Source organism: Haematobia irritans, chromosome 1 (assembly GCF_050003625.1).
Source record: "Haematobia irritans isolate KBUSLIRL chromosome 1, ASM5000362v1, whole genome shotgun sequence".
Taxonomy (NCBI): Eukaryota; Metazoa; Arthropoda; class Insecta; order Diptera; family Muscidae; genus Haematobia; species Haematobia irritans.
The window spans coordinates 156,282,489-156,301,449 of record NC_134397.1 but is presented as its reverse complement, the minus strand read 5'-3'; the positions used below and the strand labels follow the sequence as shown (position 1 = coordinate 156,301,449).

The 18,961-nt window shown below is 33.6% G+C and overlaps 1 protein-coding gene across 1 annotated transcript in view; it reads left to right on the top strand.

Moving 5' to 3' along the window:
* Positions 1–7,655: 7,655 nt before the first annotated feature.
* The window catches only part of NK7.1 (homeobox protein NK7.1), a 334,376-nt gene continuing 323,070 nt past the window's right edge, over positions 7,656–18,961 (top strand). The window contains exon 1 of the mRNA XM_075292004.1: positions 7,656–8,054. The gene's annotated coding sequence lies outside the window, so the exon portion shown is untranslated. The remainder of the gene's footprint in view (positions 8,055–18,961) is intronic.

The window sequence follows — 18,961 nt, the reverse complement described above, 5'->3', positions numbered from 1 at the left end:
ATATTTCGATGTGTTACAAACGGAATGACAAACTTATTATACCCCCGTCACCATTCTATGGTGGTGGGTATAAAAAGAGTAAGAACAGATAAAATAATGGACATTTTCCAAAAATCATTAAAAAGTGTACTGATCTGATTAGAAAGTCCAGGTAACTTGTAAAATAAATAAATAAAAAAAACTCCAAGATCTCAAGCTTGAAAATTTTGTATTTTCATGAAAAACAAAAAAACTTATAAGAGCTTGGATTGGACCTGTCTTTTTGCACTATATATTAAACCAACCGATTTAAATAAATCGTTAAAAAGTTGTCTGTCTGTCTATATTGGTTCTATTGTGTTTACTGGAAAACTCAGAATCACCTTCGATTTAGTCATGTCCGTATGTCTGTCTGTATATGTAATTTTGTGTGCAAAGTACAGCTCGTAATTTAAGTCCGATCATCCTCAAAATGTGCATGGACTTTTTTCGCATCAAAGACAATCGCTATTGAATTTCAGATTTTCATATAGATATAGCAGCCATATATATTTTCATTTCATTGCATTTATTTCATTAGTACCCAGCAAAAAAAGTAGTTTGGATCCCCAATTTGTGATGTGGAAGCAATGCAAAATTGTTTCATCTCCAATGAATTTTACATGGGCTTGTCATAAGACGGAAGTACTCCATTTTTGGATGCTTTGCATGGCTTTACAAGTTGTGCCTTTGAAGTTCATTTGGATGAAGAAATTTAAAAAACTAAAAACCAAAACAATTCTTTTCCAATTTCACTTTTTATTTTTATCAGTATTTTGTGTTACACTTTTATTTTCTTATTATCTAATTTTTACAAATTGAAAAATTTCTACGCTTCAACCGGGGGTTGAATATGGTTCTGTTGGCACAATAACAGAACGCTTTAGCACACTCGGCCACAAACGCCATTGGAAACGATGCATAAAACCGTCTATTCAAATGTTTGTGACATGAACCTAATATGACACCACGTCATGACATTCTAACTACTTCCTGAGATGTTCTTTATTATGAATGAAAAAATAAAGAACGCTGGTTCAAAATTATCGTAATTTCCAAAACCTCCTCAAACGAATTTCCATGGAAAAGGAAAAGTCAAACGGCACAGGTTCGGTGATGATGGTTTTTTTCTATTTTTACTTTTTTATTGATTTTCTATTCTTTTTTGCGAAATTTAATTGTCCAAAACTTAAATGTTCACATAAAACGGCTAAATTCCGTAATTTCTAAAATTTGTCCAAATGGATTGCTTCGGAAGTAAAAGCAAATCGATAGGAGGTCCCGGGATGCGCTTTAAAAGAAATGTTTGTGGACTTCAGAGATGGTCTGTATCAAACATTTTTAGGTTTACGACTGTCGCAAAGTTGTAAACGTCGTAAACGCGTATGTGACGCGTCGTAAATGTAAAAGTAACAAAAGTCGCAAACTCAAAATACTTTAGTCGCGTCAGCTAGGCAGCGAATTCGATGATAGCAAAGACGATGGTATGTGCGAAAAAGTTGCAATTCTTAGGAATGTTCACAATTTTCGGTTTTAGTCCCCACATTTTCCCTTTCACAAATTTCTGCAGAAACTCACATCGAATGCTGTCAATCTAAATTAAAAAATTTTCAGGATTTCTTCTATTCACAATTTGGTTTTCTACAGTAGTTTTACGACTTTTGCGACATACGTATTATACCGTCGCAAATGTATGTCGCAAAAGTCACAGTTTGTGACAGGCCAACCCTGGTGGACTTGTCCAAAAGGACTGCATCGGAAGTGGAAAAAACTTGATGGGAGATTCCGGGTTGCGCTTTAAAGGAAATGTTTGTAGAACAATTTCCAATTTTTTTCTGGGTAATAGAAAAACCGATCATAACCGATTATCATCGATTTGATCATATTGCAAAGTATCAGCTAAATCCATTCAGATTTAGATATAGCTTCTATATATATTCTTCGACCGATTTACACGTGTATGACCACCGAGGCCAAAGCTTTACTCCGATTAACGTGAAACAGATAGCTATCCCTGCCAAATTTGGTCCAAATCCCTGCCAAATTTGGTCCAAATCGGTTCAGATATAGATATATCTCCCATTATATATCGTAGTTGATGCGATGCAAACAACCATTCCTTTGCTACCTTTCGATCAGTTGTTCGCAAGATTTCGACAAATTCTGTTTTGTAAGCACGAAACTCGACATTTATTGAGAGCCTAAAAAATTATGTTGGTTTCACACCGAACTACACGCAGAGAAGGAATATGATCACCTCAACCATGTTTCAAGAGCAAAATGTTATTTTTGGATGGTGACCATGTAACATGTTTATGGCAAAAATGTTCTTTTCTCGCCAAAAATAATATGCTTGCCGAAATCAGACACATAACCTCCGAGAAAATAATATGGTTGCGACAAACATGTTACATGGTCACCATTCAAAAATAACATTTTGCTCTTGAAACATGGTTGAGGTGATCATATTCCTTCTCTGGGTGTAGGAATTTTTTTGTCAGCAGCTGACACTAAATTTTTGCCTCCGGCGGCGGCTCGATGGCTAAGCTGATATAAAATTGTCTATTCTGCGGCGATCAATTATCCATTATAAAATCAATTTTAAGTTTTCCAAATTGTAATGAGTTTAGTTGTACAACCAATCTTTACATTTCATTCATATTTTCTGAGCTACAATTTTGTAACATAATTATAGCAACTTGATACTGATTGATTGTGGGTGGAAGGATCAAAATTTTGGAAAAAAATATAATCATTAATAAATTTTTCTGATATAAATCAAGATTTTTGATTAATTGGCGGTCGAGAAGAGTTGACATATTGGGAGACGGCGTCGACGGCCAAAAACTGGTTGGCGGTGCGACTCGGCGGCTTCATTCTTTGTAGGGGAAGGTCCGTCATCTGATTGCGGAAGACCTTCACGAAATTCGTCTTGTAGTGATAAAAACTGGTCCTTGATCGCCAAACATTGATTTAATTTGCACGTCGAACGTTGTACAAAAAAAAATTCACACGAAATGTTCACGATTTAATTAAATTTTTTTGTGCGAGTTTAATCTTTTAAGCTGCCGTAAATAACACAAATAGCGCTCGTATGTCAAAAGTTTCTGACTACGTAGAACATCAAAATTTGCTACCCAAAATATAAAAAAGTGAAAAGTGAAAAAAATTGTATTTTTATAGTTTGTCCCCCTATTTTTTTAAATGACATCCGAAATACTGGTACAGCATCACATATGAAGAACGAATACAAAACTAATGCAGCGAAGGCTTAAAAAGATAACTTCCTATCTGTGACAAGCCCATACAAAATTCAGTGCTTCAAACTTTGTACTACTTCCTTATCCAAACAGAACATGTTCATATCATTTTTGGCGACTATTTTTTGCTGGATCGAAATATTGCCCTAAGACCCCATAAAAATATATATGTTCTGGGTCGTGGTGAAATTCTGAGTCGATCTAAGCATGTCCGTCCGCCCGTCCGTCCGTCTGTTGAAATCACGCTAACTTCCGAATGATACAAGCTATTGACTTGAAACTTGGCACAAGTAATTGTTATTGATGTAGGTCGAATGGTATTACAAATGGGCCATATCGGACTACTTTTACGTATAGCCCCCATATAAACCGACGCTCAGATTTGGCTTACGGAGCATCTTAGAGGAGCAAACTTCATCCGATCCGGTTGAAATTTGGTACGTGATGTTAGTACATGGTCTCTAACAACCATGAAGGAATTGGGCCACATCGGTCCACAATTATATATAGCCCCCATATAATCCGATCCCCAGATTTGGCTTGCGGAGCCTTTAAGAGAAGCACATTTCATCTGATCCGGCTGAAATTTGGTATATGGTGTAAGTATATGGTATGTAAAAACTATGAAAAATTGGGTCCACATCGGTCCATAATTATATATAGCCCCCATATAAACCGCTCACGAGATTTGGCTTGCGGAGCCTCTAAGAGAAGCAAATTTCATCCGATCCGGCTGAAATTTGGTATATGGTGTAAGTATATGGTCTGTAAAAACTATGCAAAAATTGGTCCACATCGGTACATAATTATATATAGCCCCCATATAAACCGATCCCCAGATTTGATTTCCGGAACCTCATGGATTCGGTTGAAATTTGGTACGTAGTGTTAGTATATGGTCTCTAACAACCATGCCAAAATTTGTCCATATCGGTCCATAATTATATATAGCCCCCATATAAACCGATCCTCAGATTTGAACTCCGGAGCTCTTGGAGGAGCAAAATGCATCCGATCCGGTTGAAATTTGGTACGTGGTGAAATTTGGTACATTGCGCTAGTATATGTCCGCTAACAACCATGCCAAAATTGGTCCATATCGGTCTATAGTTATATATACCTGATAACCAAAAATATTCTACCAAAATTTTATTTCTATAGAAAATTTTGTCAAAATTTTATTTCTATAGAAAATTTTGTTAAAATTTTATTGCTATAGAAAATTTTGTCAAAATTTCATTGCTATAGAGATTTTGTGAAAATTTTATTTCTATAGAATATTTTGTCAAAATTTTATTGCTATAGAAAATTTTGTCAAAATTTCATTGCTATAGAGATTTTGTGAAAATTTTATTTCTATAGAATATTTTGTCAAAATTTTATTACTATACAAAATTTTGTCAAAATTTTATTACTATAGAAAATTTTGTCAAAATTTTATTGCTATAGAAAATTTTGTCAAAATTTTATTATTATACAAAATTTTGTCAACATTTTATTACTATAGAAAATTTTGTCAAAATTTTATTGCTATAGTACATAATTATATATAGCCCCCATACGTAATTATATGTACATAATTATATATAGCCCCCATATAAACCGATCCCCAGATTTGATTTCCGGAACCTCATGGATGAGCAAAATTCATCCGATTCGGTTGAAATTTGGTACGTAGTGTTAGTATATGGTCTCTAACAACCATGGCAAAATTTGTCCATATCGGTCCATAATTATATATAGCCCCCATATAAACCGATCCTCAAATTTGAACTCCGGAGCTCTTGGAGGAGCAAAATTCATCCGATCCGGTTGAAATTTGGTACGTGGTGAAATTTGGTACATTGCGCTAGTATATGTCCGCTAACAACCATGCCAAAATTGGTCCATATCGGTCTATAGTTATATATAGCTGATAACCAAAAATATTCTACCAACATTTTATTTCTATAGAAAATTTTGTCAAAATTTTATTTCTATAGAAAATTTTATCAACATTTTATTACTATACAAAATTTTGTCAAGATTTTATTACTATACAAAGTTTTGTCAAAATTTTATTTCTATAGAATATTTTGTCAAAATTTTATTGCTATAGAAAATTTTGTCAAAATTTCATTGCTATAGAGATTTTGTCAAAATTTTATTTCTATAGAATATTTTGTCAAAATTTTATTACTATACAATATTTTGTCAAAATTTTATTACTATAGAAAATTTTGTCAAAATTTTATTGCTATAGAAAATTTTGTCAAAATTTTATTATTATACAAAATTTTGTCAACATTTTATTACTATAGAAAATTTTGTCAAAATTTTATTGCTAGAGACAATTTTGTCAAAATGTTATTACTATACAAAATTTTGTCAACATTTTATTGCTATACAAAATTTTGCCAAATTTTATTTCTATAAAAAATTGTATCAAAATTTTATTGCTATAGAAAATTTTGTCAAGATTTTATTTCTATAGAAAATTTTTTCAAAATTTTATTTCTATAGAATATTTTGTCAAAATTTTATTACTATACAAAATTTTGTCAAAATTTTATTTCTATACAAAATTTTATTGCTATACAATAAACAAAATTTTCTATAGCAATGAAATTTTGATAAAAATTTTCTATAGAAATAAAATTTTGACAAAATTTTCTATAGAAATAAAATTTTGACAAAATTTTCTAAAGCAATAAAATTTTGATAAAATTGTTTATAGAAATAAAATTTTGACAAAATTTTCTATAGTAATAAAATATTGTATCACAATGGACCCATACCCCATGTGGACCAACTTAAAATTGAGAAGACGGTGTTAAGAACTCTTAAGATACCTTGCCATCGGCAAGTGTTACCGCAACTCAAGTAATTCGATTGTGGATGGTGGAGGGTACATAAGATTCCTCCTGGCCGAACTTACGGCCGTTTATACTTGTTTTTTTACTCGGTTTTTATTTAGACACAATAGGGATGCAACTTCCTAAGATTTTGAACTCAGATCTGTAAAGAATTCGAGATTTGCCATATAGTGCAGGTTATACAATTCTCGGCCGGGCATTCTTCCTTGTTATACGATTTACGATAAATCGCGCTTGTGCAAAAGCTGTGCAAATTTCCCCAACAAGTCAGTTTTTTTAATAGTTCCCTTGTTATCCAATATGATTATGAGTGAGAAATAATGAATAGATTATAACATAATTTCTACATCACAAAAATTAACATTTAAAAAAATATAAAATCCTAAAATTAATTAAAATAAAATTTAGCACAAAGTTTTTTTAAAACCTCACCCACAAACCAAAAACAAAATAAAAAACTTAACTAAATAAGAGAAAACAAACAGATCAACACAAAAACAAAGAAAATATTTTCGTAACTAAAGTATGAATTTTACGATAGCTTAAAATATTTCAAATAAAAAGACAACGAAAGAAAATAAACTAAAAAGATTAAGTCCTAAACAAAAGGCCCTGGATTAAAAAATCTTACGTCTGGATGGCAGCACAGACATCAACAAAACAGAAAAAATAAAATTTGAAGATTTCACAAACACAAAAAAAAACTGAAATATGGACAAAAAAACGAAACGTCACATGAATCACAAAGTGACAAGCAAACAAACCCCTCCCTCAACTGAAAAATATGATGATTCCTCCTCAAATTGGATATAAATATAAAATTAATACAAAACCTCGATGAAATAAAACAAAGTCTTCCGAAATTTGTTACGATTTAACAAAATCATATGGAACACACATTAAGAAGTTTAGCCGCTAAATTAGCATAATTCCAGCAATGATTGTCCAGGCGATGGAGATCACCACAGAGCGTAGAGCTGTGGCAGAGCAGCAGCAGCCGCACATCGCCACAATCCACCCCATATTTAATTCATATTCAAATTTTAATGATCAAAAATCACCATCGTCTTCATAATTTCTGTTAGCCTGAATGATTCGATTGCCTTTCTTCTTGATGGCTTTCTGATTAAATTCGTAGCACCACTGTCATAGCTGATGATCAGATATTTTAATTTTTGTTTTTTGGGACTATTTCTTTGATTTTCTAATCATATATGGCTAATAAAATATTATTGATTCTTTTTTTCGTTGTTGTTGTTCTTGTTGCTGCTCTGTATTGTCTCGAAATATTTTGGGATTAGCATAAAATATTCTATGGCTATGGCTTGTTTCATTTTATGATCTTTATTAACGCGTATTATCATGGTAGATATACGGCTACAGCTATTTTGCTTTTGTGCATATTCGTTTGTAAAGCTTGAAAAACAAATTTGTCCAATCAAAAAATCTATTCCACAAAATTTGTTTTAAATTTTATTGTTTCTGTCTTATTTTGGTGTGAATAAATTTTTTGCAGCAAGAAAAAAATCTCATAAAGACAAAAGATTAGCTGATCATCATGAAATCTTCAAGCTCCATAACAAATACAAAGAAAATATGAATTGATTTAAAATGGAATGGAATGAAGTGAATACCTTAATAAAGTGTTAACTAAATGTCTTTCGATGACATAGAAACCAATGGAAAAAAATCAAAAAAACAAATCATTGAGTTAAAAAAATAAAAAAAAGATAATATAGCATTTAAATGAATTTGTATTCATAAATGTAAAAAAAAGCGAAAAATAATAATAATAAAAAAGATCTAGTGAAATTGTGTGAAAATAACTTTAAAATTAAAATAAAATGGAAATACAATAATATGAATAGACAACATGTAACAAGGATCTACTAATGAGGATATATCAACAGAAAATATATATGTAAGTAATTATTTTTACAAAACCTAAATTGAAACAAGTATATATGGCCCTAAGTTCGGCCAGGCCGAATCTTATGTACCCTCCACAATGGATTGCATAGAAACTTTTACTAAAGACTGTCATCAACAATCGAATTACTCGTACTTGGGTTGCGGTAACACTTGCCGATGGCAAGGTATCGTAAAACTTCTTAACACCGTGTTCTCAATTGTTAGTGAGTCCATACGGGGTATATATTAAACAAAAAAAAAAGGCCGATTAAATACGTAAATAAGTCAGTTTGACCAAATTTTCTATAGAATTAAAATTGTGACAAAACTTTCTATAGAAATAACATTTTTACAAAATTTTCTATAGAATTAAAATTTTGATAAAATTTTCTATAGAAATAAAATCTTGACAAAATTTTTTATAGTAATAACATTTTGAAAAAAATTTTCTATAGAAATAAAATTTTGAAAAAAAAAATTCTATAGCAATAAAATTTTGACAAAATATTCTATAGCAATAAAATGTTGACAAAACTTTGTATAGTAATAAAATGTTGACAAAATATTATATAGAAATAAAATTTTGACAAAATTTTTTATAGTAATAACAATTTGAAAAAAATTTTCTATAGAAATAAAATTTTGAAAAAAAAACATTTCTATAGAAATAAAATTTTGACAAAATTTTCTATAGCAATAACATTTGACAAAACTTTGTATAGTAATAAAATTGTGACAAAATATTCTATAGAAATAAAATTTTGACAAAATTTTTTATAGTAATAACATTTTGAAAAAAATTTTCTATAGAAATAAAATTTTGAAAAAAAGAAAAAATTTCTATAGCAATAAAATTTTGACAAAATTTTCTATAGCAATAAAATGTTGACAAAATTTTCTATAGATATAAAATCTTGACAAAATGTTGTATAGTAATAACATTTTGACAAAATTTTCTAAAGTAATAAAATGTTGATAAAATTTTCTATAGAAATAAAATTTTGGTAGATTATTTTTGGAGATCGGCTCTATATAACTATAGACCGATATGGGCCAATTTTGCCATGGTTTTTAGCGGCCATATACTAACACCACGTTCCAAATTTCACCATGTACCAAATTTCAACCGGGTCGGATGAATTTTGCTCCCCAATAGCTCCGGAGTCAAATCTTGGGATCGGTTTAAATGGGGGTTATATATAATTAAGACCGGTATGGACCAATTTTTGCATGGTTGTTAGAGACCATATACTAACACCACATACCAAATTTCAACCGGATCGGGTGAATTTTGCTCTTCCAAGGGGCTCAGGAGGTCAAATCTGGGGATCGGTTTATATGGGGGCTACATATAATTATGGACCGATATGGACCAATTTTTGCATGGTTGTTAGAGACCATATACTAACACCACATACCAAATTTCAACCGGATCGGGTGAATTTTGCTCTTCCAAGGGGCTCAGGAGGTCAAATCTGGGGATCGGTTTATATGGGGGCTACATATAATTATGGACCGATATGGACCAATTTTTGCATGGTTGTTAGAGACCATATACTAACACCATGTATCAAATTTCAGCAGGATCGGATGAAATTTGTTTCTCTTAGCGGCTCTGCAAGCCAAATCGGGGGAACGGTTTATATTGGGGCTCTGTATAATTATGGACCAATTTTTGCATGGTTGGTAGAGACCATAAAGGGTGATACGGTTAAAATTTGGTCAAGGGAAAACGCGTGTAAACCGGTGAAATCGTTTATTTAAAAAATCAAATTAAATTTCTTTTTCAAGTTCAATTAGTATAAAATTCAGGAAAAATATTCAGTTAGGCTTTCGCTTTTCCAAATCCGAATTGCCGGGCCTCACGCTTGACACCTGCCATCAGAGTTTGTACAGCCACCTTGTCCACCTTCTTCGCCGCAGAAAGCCAGTTTGCCTTGAACTGCTGCTCGTCCTTAGCAGTTTTTTTGGTCTTCTTTAGGTTCCGCTTGACAATAGCCCAGTATTTCTCAATTGGGCGGAGCTCTGGCGTGTTGGGAGGGTTCTTGACCACCTACATGTTGTTGGCGGCGTACCACTCCATGGCCTTTTTACCGTAATGGCAAGATGCCAAATCCGGCCAAAACAGTACGGAACAACCGTGTTTCTTCAGGAAAGGCAGCAGACGTTTATTCAAACACTCTTTCACGTAAATTTCTTGGTTGACAGTCCCGGAAGCTATGAAAATGCTGCTTTTCAAGCCACAGGTACAGATGGCTTGCCAAACCAGATATTTCTTTGCGAACTTTGACAGTTTTATGTGCTTGAAAATATCTGTTACCTTTCCCCTTCCTTTTGCCGTATAAAACTCTTGTCCCGGAATCTGCTTGTAGTCGGCTTTGACGTATGTTTCGTCGTCCATTACCACGCAGTCAAACTTCGTCAGCATCGTCGTGTACAGCCTCCGGGATCGCGCTTTGGCCGTCGTATTTTGTTTATCATCGCGATTTGGAGTCACTACCTTCTTGTAAGTCGATAGTCCGGCTCGTTTTTTGGCTCGATGCACGGTTGTAGACGATACACCCTGCTTATTTGCGGCATCTCGGAGAGAGAAGTTAGGGTTTCGCTTGAAACTACCGGCAACTCTCTTTGTCGTCTCAGCGGCTTCCGGTTTTCGATTTCCCCCCGAACCAGACTTCCTGGCTGTCGACAAACGTTCCCCAAACACTTTAATTACATTTGTAACGGTTGATTTGGCAACTTTTAGCGATTTTGCCAGTTTTGCGTGCGAGTAGCTCGGATTTTCGCGATGCGCGAGCAAAATTTTGATACGCTGCTCTTCTTGCTTGGACGGCATTTTGACAACTGAAGAGTGAATTCCAAAATTAAAATAGGAGCAACATTCTACACACACACACCTTCAAAATGAGGGGTGTTCAGGTTTTTTAAATGCAAAATTGAAAGAAATACTCAAGTTTATATTGACCAAATTTTGTCCGTATCACCCTTTATATTAATTTAATTTTTTTGTGTGCTTTTTTTAACAATTTTCATATAGCTCTTAGAAATTCACCCTTTATGATTCGGTCTCCAGAATTGAATTGGTTAATTTTTTGAAATTATGTCATGTATAATATATGTGGGATATAAAATACGAATAAAATATTTCTTGGGTTATCTGCAATGGCATGTTTTATCTGTTGGAAACCTCATCATAATCGAATAAGGAGTCATAATGCCATAAGGAGTGATGCATATTACATCTTTTAGAGTCAAATGCAAATTTATTTCCCCCATATGCCCTATTTTCTTGTTTATCGGATGGAAATCTATTAAGTTTAATTTGATCTCAAAATATTCATGAAGTAAACAGATGCTCTATGTAGACAATTCTACGGGTTATTGAAATGTCAACCAAAGTCTACCGTCAATTTCTGAATTGCCTAACATCATATCAACAAGCACTTAAATGCAAGCCAACATAAAAACTTTGTAAAACAGAGTCATAATCTACAGGGTTGCTATCGATACTAAACGCCAAATAGCCTCAGTGAATGATAGCAATTGTGTGGCATGTTTCACAGGCTCACAATATGCCACTTTAACCATATGCCTACCCCTCCCCACCCACTACTATGAAGATGAGGAAAAAAATTAAAAAAAAATCCAAGTAACCAATAAATACTGTTGGTGAATTGCTCACTTACAATAACCATCCTTCCATTTGCAGTAATGCATTTAAAAGACGACAATGACGGCGACATTCATGTTGCTCGCAATTCACAAACCAAAACGACGACAATGATCACAGCTCAAAAACATATAGTGATGAAGTGAAGTGCACAGGCCAGAGAACCCCGCCATTTAAAGCAGAACTAATTCTCTTTCGGGGAATCTATGCAAACTATCAACAAACCAAGCCAATAAATGGCAAATGGAGTGGAGACAACAACAGTACCAAACGGTTGTTCTTGCTAAGCTCGTCGCATATTTTGCAGTACTCAACTATGACGTTAGGTTTTGACACACTCTAGGCCCATTGCATATCGAGGTGGGGGAGGAGGTGTGTGAACATAAAAACAATGACCCCTTTTTGGAAGGGGGCTAAATTGTTTCAGTTTCATTCAGTTTACCGCCACCGCCACCGCCGATTGACTGTAAATGGCGGCAAAAAAAAAATGTACCCACATGGTGGAATGCTTTGATGTTGCTCGGATGATTGCCCTGAATGACACTGTTCTGTTTAGAATTCACCAGAACAGAATAGCTCAACGGCAAAGCAATTATGTTTTTGGTACGTAAAGTGGACGGATAGATGGATGAATTGGTCTGGCTACAATGTGTTTATTGTCATTTACCCATTGGACATGTGGCGCGAAGGGATTCAGGAATGCAGTAAAACGCATAGTAAACCTCTAACTCAATGCAATAAATGCATGGAATGTAATGGCAACTTCTTTCTATTCAAAATTCATATAAATTGGGTCAAACTGGTGGGGATACAAGCAATAATTCGCAAAATTTTAATGACAAGGAAGAGCACACGGTGAGTTTGGTATTAGCATTTACAAATCCCCAATAATTCATAAATTGTCATAATCTATGGCTATATCTGCATTGAATTCTGCATATCCGTTGGTGGTAAAATAAACATGATTAGGGTAAAAATTTAAAACACATCCAACGACAAAAGTAATTTGCATCCAAAAATAATCATCGGGAAACTATTAGATTGGAAGATTGGAAAATTGTTTGGACTTCTATCAAGTTTTTACTCAAGTTTTTACAGTTATCTTCAATCTTGATACCATTGGAATGAAATCTGAATAAGGGGATATGAAAAATGGCATTTACTGCATTCCAATTGTCTACATTCACCACCATAAATGCTACAGGGTAAGACGTACTAGAAAATGTTAAGGTTAGCTATCTAACCATTAAATAGCCTATATATAGTATTGACCATTTTTATTACCATTGATTTACTCAGACACTTAAACGATGTCCTGAAAAAGCCGGCATATAGATGGGCCCCAGGAAAATCAGGCCCAAAAGCCAAACGAAACAGAGCCACAAAGGTGGGGCGACGCTTCATAATTATTAATAACAGGTTGGCTGATAAGTCCCCGGTCTGACACATAGATGGCATTGCTAGTATTAAATGCATATTATTATACCCTCCATCATAGGATGGGGGTATATTAACTTTGTCATTCCGTTTGTAACACATCGAAAAATTGCTCTAAGACCCCATAAAGTATATATATTCTGGGTCGTGGTGAAATTCTGAGTCGATCTAAGCATGTCCGTCCGTCCGTCCGTCCGTCTGTTGAAATCACGCTAACTTCCGAACGAAACAAGCTATCGACTTGAAACTTGGCACAAGTAGTTGTTATCGATGTAGGTCGGATGGTATTGAAAATGGGCCATATCGGTCCACTTTTACGTATAGCCCCCATATAAAGGGACCCTCAGATTTGGCTTGTGGAGCCTCTAACAGAAGCATATTTCATCCGATCCGGCTGCAATTTGGTACATGGTGTTGGTATATGGTCTCTAACAACCATGCAAAAATTGGTCCACATCGGTCTATAATTATATATAGCCCCCATATAAACCGATCCCCAGATTTGGCTTGCGGGGCCTAAAACAGAAGCAAATTTCATCCGATCCTGCTGAAATTTGGTACATGGTGTTGGTATATGGTCTTTAACAACCATGCAAAAATTGGTCCACATCGGTCCATAATTATATATAGCCCCCATATAAACCGATCCCCAGATTTGGTTTGCGGAGCCTCAAAGAGAAGAAAATTTCATCCGATCCGGCTGAAATTTGGTATATGATGTTGGTATATGGTCTCTAACAACCATGCAAAAATTGGTCCACATCGGTCCATAATTATATATAGCCCCCATATAAACCGATCCCCAGATTTGGCTTGTGGAGCCTCTAAGAGAAGCATATTTCATCCGATCCGGCTGAAATTTGGTACATTGTGTTGGTATACGGTCTCTAACAATCATGCAAAAATTGGTCCACATCGACCCATAACTATATATAGCCCCCATTATCATGGTAGCCACTAGAGTCAAAAATAATATACCAAAATTTTATTTCTATAGAAAATTTTGTCAAAATTTTATTTCTATAGAAAATTTTGTCAAAATTTTATGTCTAGAGAAAATTTTGTTAAAATTTTATTCGGTTCATAATAAAATTTTCATCATTTTCAAAATTTTATTTCTATAGAAAATTTTGTCAAAATTTTATTTCTATAGAAAATTTTTTCAAAATTTTATTTCTATAGAAAATTTTGTTCAAATTTTATTCGGTTCATAATCATGGTTGCCACTCGAGCCACAAATAATCTACCAAGATTTTATTTCTATAGAAAATTTTGTCAAAAGTTTATTTCTATAGAAAATTTTGATAAAATTTTATTTCTGTAGAAATTTTTGTCAAAATTTTCTTTCTATAGAATATTTTGTCAAAATTTTTATTTCTATAGAAAATTTTGTGAAAATTTTATTTCTATAGAAAATTTTGTTAAAATTTTATTTCTGTAGAAAATTTTGTCAAGATTTTATGTGTACTTTGTCAAACTGAATTATATACGTATTGGATCGATCTTTTTTGATTTAATATATACCAAGTATGGACTTATATACAATTTAGAAGATGGTGTTAGGAGGTTTTAAGATACCTTGCCATCGGCAAGCGTTACCACAACTTAAGTAATTCGATTGTGGATGGCAGTGTTTAGAAGAAGTTTCTACGCAATCCATGATGGAGGGTACATAAGCTTCGGCCTGGCCGAACTTACGGCCGTATATACTTGTTTTTATATAGTACCAACCTTCAAATCATTCGTGTCAAAATTTGACGTCCGTAAGTCAATTAGTTTGTGAGATAGAGCGTCTTTTGTGAAGCAACTTTTGTTATTGTGAAAAAAATTTAAAAAAGGAATTTCGTGTTTTGATAAATAAATAAATAATAAAAATAAAATATTGTTTTCTGAAGGGGAAAAATACGGTGGAAGCAAAAACTTGGCTTGATAATGAGTTTTCGGACTCTGCCCCAGGGAAATCAACAATAATTGATTGGTATGCAAAATTCAAGCGTGGTGAAATGAGCACGGAGGACGGTGAACGCAGTGGACGCCCGAAAGAGGTGGTTACCGACGAACACATCAAAAAATCCACAAAATGATTTTGAATGACGGTAAAATGAAGTTGATCGAGATAGCAGAGGCCTTAAAGATATCAAAGGAACGTGTTGGTCATATCATTCATCAATATTTGGATATGCGGAAGCTCTGTGCAAAATGGGTGCCGCGCGAGCTCACATTTGACCAAAAACAACAACGTGTTGATGATTCGGAGCGGTGTTTGCAGCTGTTAACTCGTAATACACACGAGTTTTTCCGTCGATATGTGACAATGGATGAAACATGGCTCCATCACTACACTCCTGAGTCCAATCGACAGTCGGCTGAGTGGACAGCGACCGGTGAACCGTCCCCGAAGCGTGGAAAGACTCAAAAGTCCGCTGGCAAAGTAATGGCCTCTGTTTTTTGGGATGCGCATGGAATAATTTTTATCGATTATCTTGAGAAGGGAAAAACCATCAACAGTGACTATTATATGGCGTTATCGGAGCGTTTGAAGGTCGAAATCGCGGCAAAACGGCCCCATATGAAGAAGAAAAAAGTGTTGTTCCACCAAGACAACGCACCCAGCGACTTTTTCTTGGTCCCAGACCTCAAAAGGATGCTCGCAGGGAAAAAATTTGGCTGCAATGAAAGGTGATCGCCGAAACTGAGGCCTATTTTGAGGCAAAACCGAAGGAGTACTACCAAAATGGTATCAAAAAATTGGAAGGTCGTTATAATCGTTGTATCGCTCTTGAAGGGAACTATGTTGAATAATAAAAACGAATTTTGACAAAAAAATGTGTTTTTCATTGTTAGACCGGGGACTTATCAGCCAACCTGTTATGAGCCCCATGACAATGAGCCCGGATAAAATGTAACTGAAACGTGAAAATAGATCCCAAAATAAAATTAGGACTCTATTTCATTTTTGATTTAAAATACTATGTGAAAATGAACACTAACTGATGAAAATAATATGAAGTTTTAATAAAACAAATTCTCTTCGGAATTGCACGGACGGACAGACGTGGCCGGCCCTGAGCAATATTGCCAAAGACACCATATCCCAGCAAAAAAAGCGTCGTCAAAAAAGTAATTGGATCCGGAAGTGGTGCAAAATTGACACAGAAGCGATGAATTTAACATGAGCTTGTCATAGGACGGAAGTCCTCCATTTCAACAGCCGTTTCACAGAATTTGCATCACTTCTTTAGATGTGATCCGAATTCAATGTTTTGGATGTAAATTAAAAAATTCTGTGATATTTTGTCAAATAAATAATTTTTATAATTTTTTATAATTTTTAATGGATTCTAATGCTTGTCGGAAACGTTTGACTTCAAATATTTTCAAAAATTCACAATTTTTTCAGATTGAATTTAGCATTTTTTTTGACAAAATTTTAAATGTTTTGTACCATTTTATGAATTCTTACCCTGTTTTTAATCTATTTGAAACAAAAAAAAAGTTAAAATTATCCATTAAAAGTATGAAAAAACCAAGTTATAAAAAATTGAATTAAAAGAACTTCCTGCGTAGTTAAAATAAAGAACATCATTGAGAGTGTATCTTCTGGAAGTGCTTTTAAAGTTGTGCCTTTGGAAGAACATCCAAAATTTTTTGCTGGGATGTCTATCTTGTCTCCTTCTGGGTGTTGCAAACATATGCACTTACTTATAATATCCAGTTCCACAGTGTGGCGCAGGGTATAAATATTTCAAATATTTGAATTTGAAATATTGAGGTTTATTTGCATAATGCAAAAATAAACTAAAGTTACTCCCCTAAAAACATAAAAAATCGTTTTCCATATAATTTTTTGGGGCCCTACTCACTGTTGCCACAGTACCAAAAATTATAGATTTGGTGTATTGGTAGAATTCTTGGTGTATTGGTAGATTTTGCTCTGCACATAAGAGGTAAAAAAATAACTTTTTACATAATTTTCAATCGAAATAAAATTTTGACAAAATTTAAATAAATACATTTTTGACAAAATTTTCTATCGAAATAAAATTATGAAAAAGTTTTCTGTCGAAATAAAATTTTAAAAAAATTTTCTATCGAAATAAATTTTTGAAAAAATTTTCTGTCGAAATAAAATTTTGAAAAAAAAATCTATAGAAATAAAATTGTGACAATATCTTCTAACATATCACAATAGGGATAATTCACTAAACCCAAAGTGAATTACACTTGAACCTCTCCCATAAAAGGTTTTTTGATAGTAGACTTTTTCGTTCAGGTTGCAGTCAAAAGGGCTTTGCCCACATAAATTAGACAATTTTACATTTCCTCTGTTGGTTAAGCTAAATTAGCACCAAAACCTAAATGAAGTAGGACCACGGTTGCCACACAACCCAAAAATAATCTACAAAAATTGGAAGAAAACTACCAAATAAAAAATCTTATTTTGCAGTTTTTTCTTTAAACAATTTTTTAAACATTTTATTCCTAGAGAATATTTTGTCTAAATTTTATTTCTATAACATAATGATCTTTTAATTAAAAGAAAGTTTATAATCTTTGCTTCAATTTTTTTTTTTCACTAAATTTAGGACACACATTTTGAAAATTTGCGTTGCTTTGTTAAAGTCGCATGTCTTTAAGCTAAGGCAAATTTTCCCTAAAGTAAAAGAAACACATTTTTGATTTAAAGAAATCGTCCTTAAATTGACTGAAATATTGAATCTTTAGGTTTAAGATAAAAACGCTTCAAATATAGGCTGAGACTTATTTTGAGGATTTAGCATCTTTGGTTTAAAGGTTTTTGGAATTAAGAAAATATTTTTTACATCGAAGTATCCGTCATGATTTGGATTTTTAAACTGGCATTTGTTTGTACGTGAAGAGGTTTAGTTATGTACCGGAAAAATAGAATGAAAATTCTATAAATGAGATCTATATCCTAATTATACCCTTCACCACTACTGTGGTACAGGGTATAATAAGTTTGTGCATTTGTATGTAACGCCAAGAAGGAGTAATCATAGACCAACCTTTTACTATACGGATCGGCTTAGAATTAAATTCTGAGTCGATTTAGCGATGTCCGTCTGTCTGTCTGTCTGTCCGTCTGTCTGTCTGTCTGTTGATGTATTTTTGTGTGCAAAGTACAGCTCGCAGTTTTAGTCCGATTGTCCTAAAATTTGGTACAGGGTCCTGTTTCGGCTCAAAGACGATCCCTATTGATTTTGGAAAAAATCGGTTCAGATTTAGATATAGCTGCCATATATATTTTTCACCGATCTGGTCATAATTGGCGTGTATATCAACCGATCTTCCTCAAATTCCGTACATCCGAATATTTTACGGGTCTCGAAAAACTTGCAAAATTTCAGCCAAATCGGTTCAGATTTAGATATAGCTCCCATATATAGCTTTCGCCCGATTTACACACATTTGCCCATAGAGGCCAATTTTTAACTCCGATTTAGTTGAAATTTTGCACAGGGAGTAGAATTAGCATTGTAACTATGCGTGCCAAATTTGGTTGAAATCGGTTCAGATTTAGATATATCTCCCATATATAGCTTTCGCCCGATTTACACTCATATGACCACAGAGGCCAATTTTTAATTCCAATTTAGTTGAAATTTTGCACAGAGAGTAGAATTAGCATTGTTGCTATGCGTGCCAAATTTGGTTGAAATCGGTTCAGATTTAGACATAGCTCCCATATATATGTTTTTCTGATTTCGACAAAAATGGTCAAAATACCAACATTTTCCTTGTAAAATCGCCACTGCTTAGTCGAAAAGTTGTAAAAATGACTCTAATTT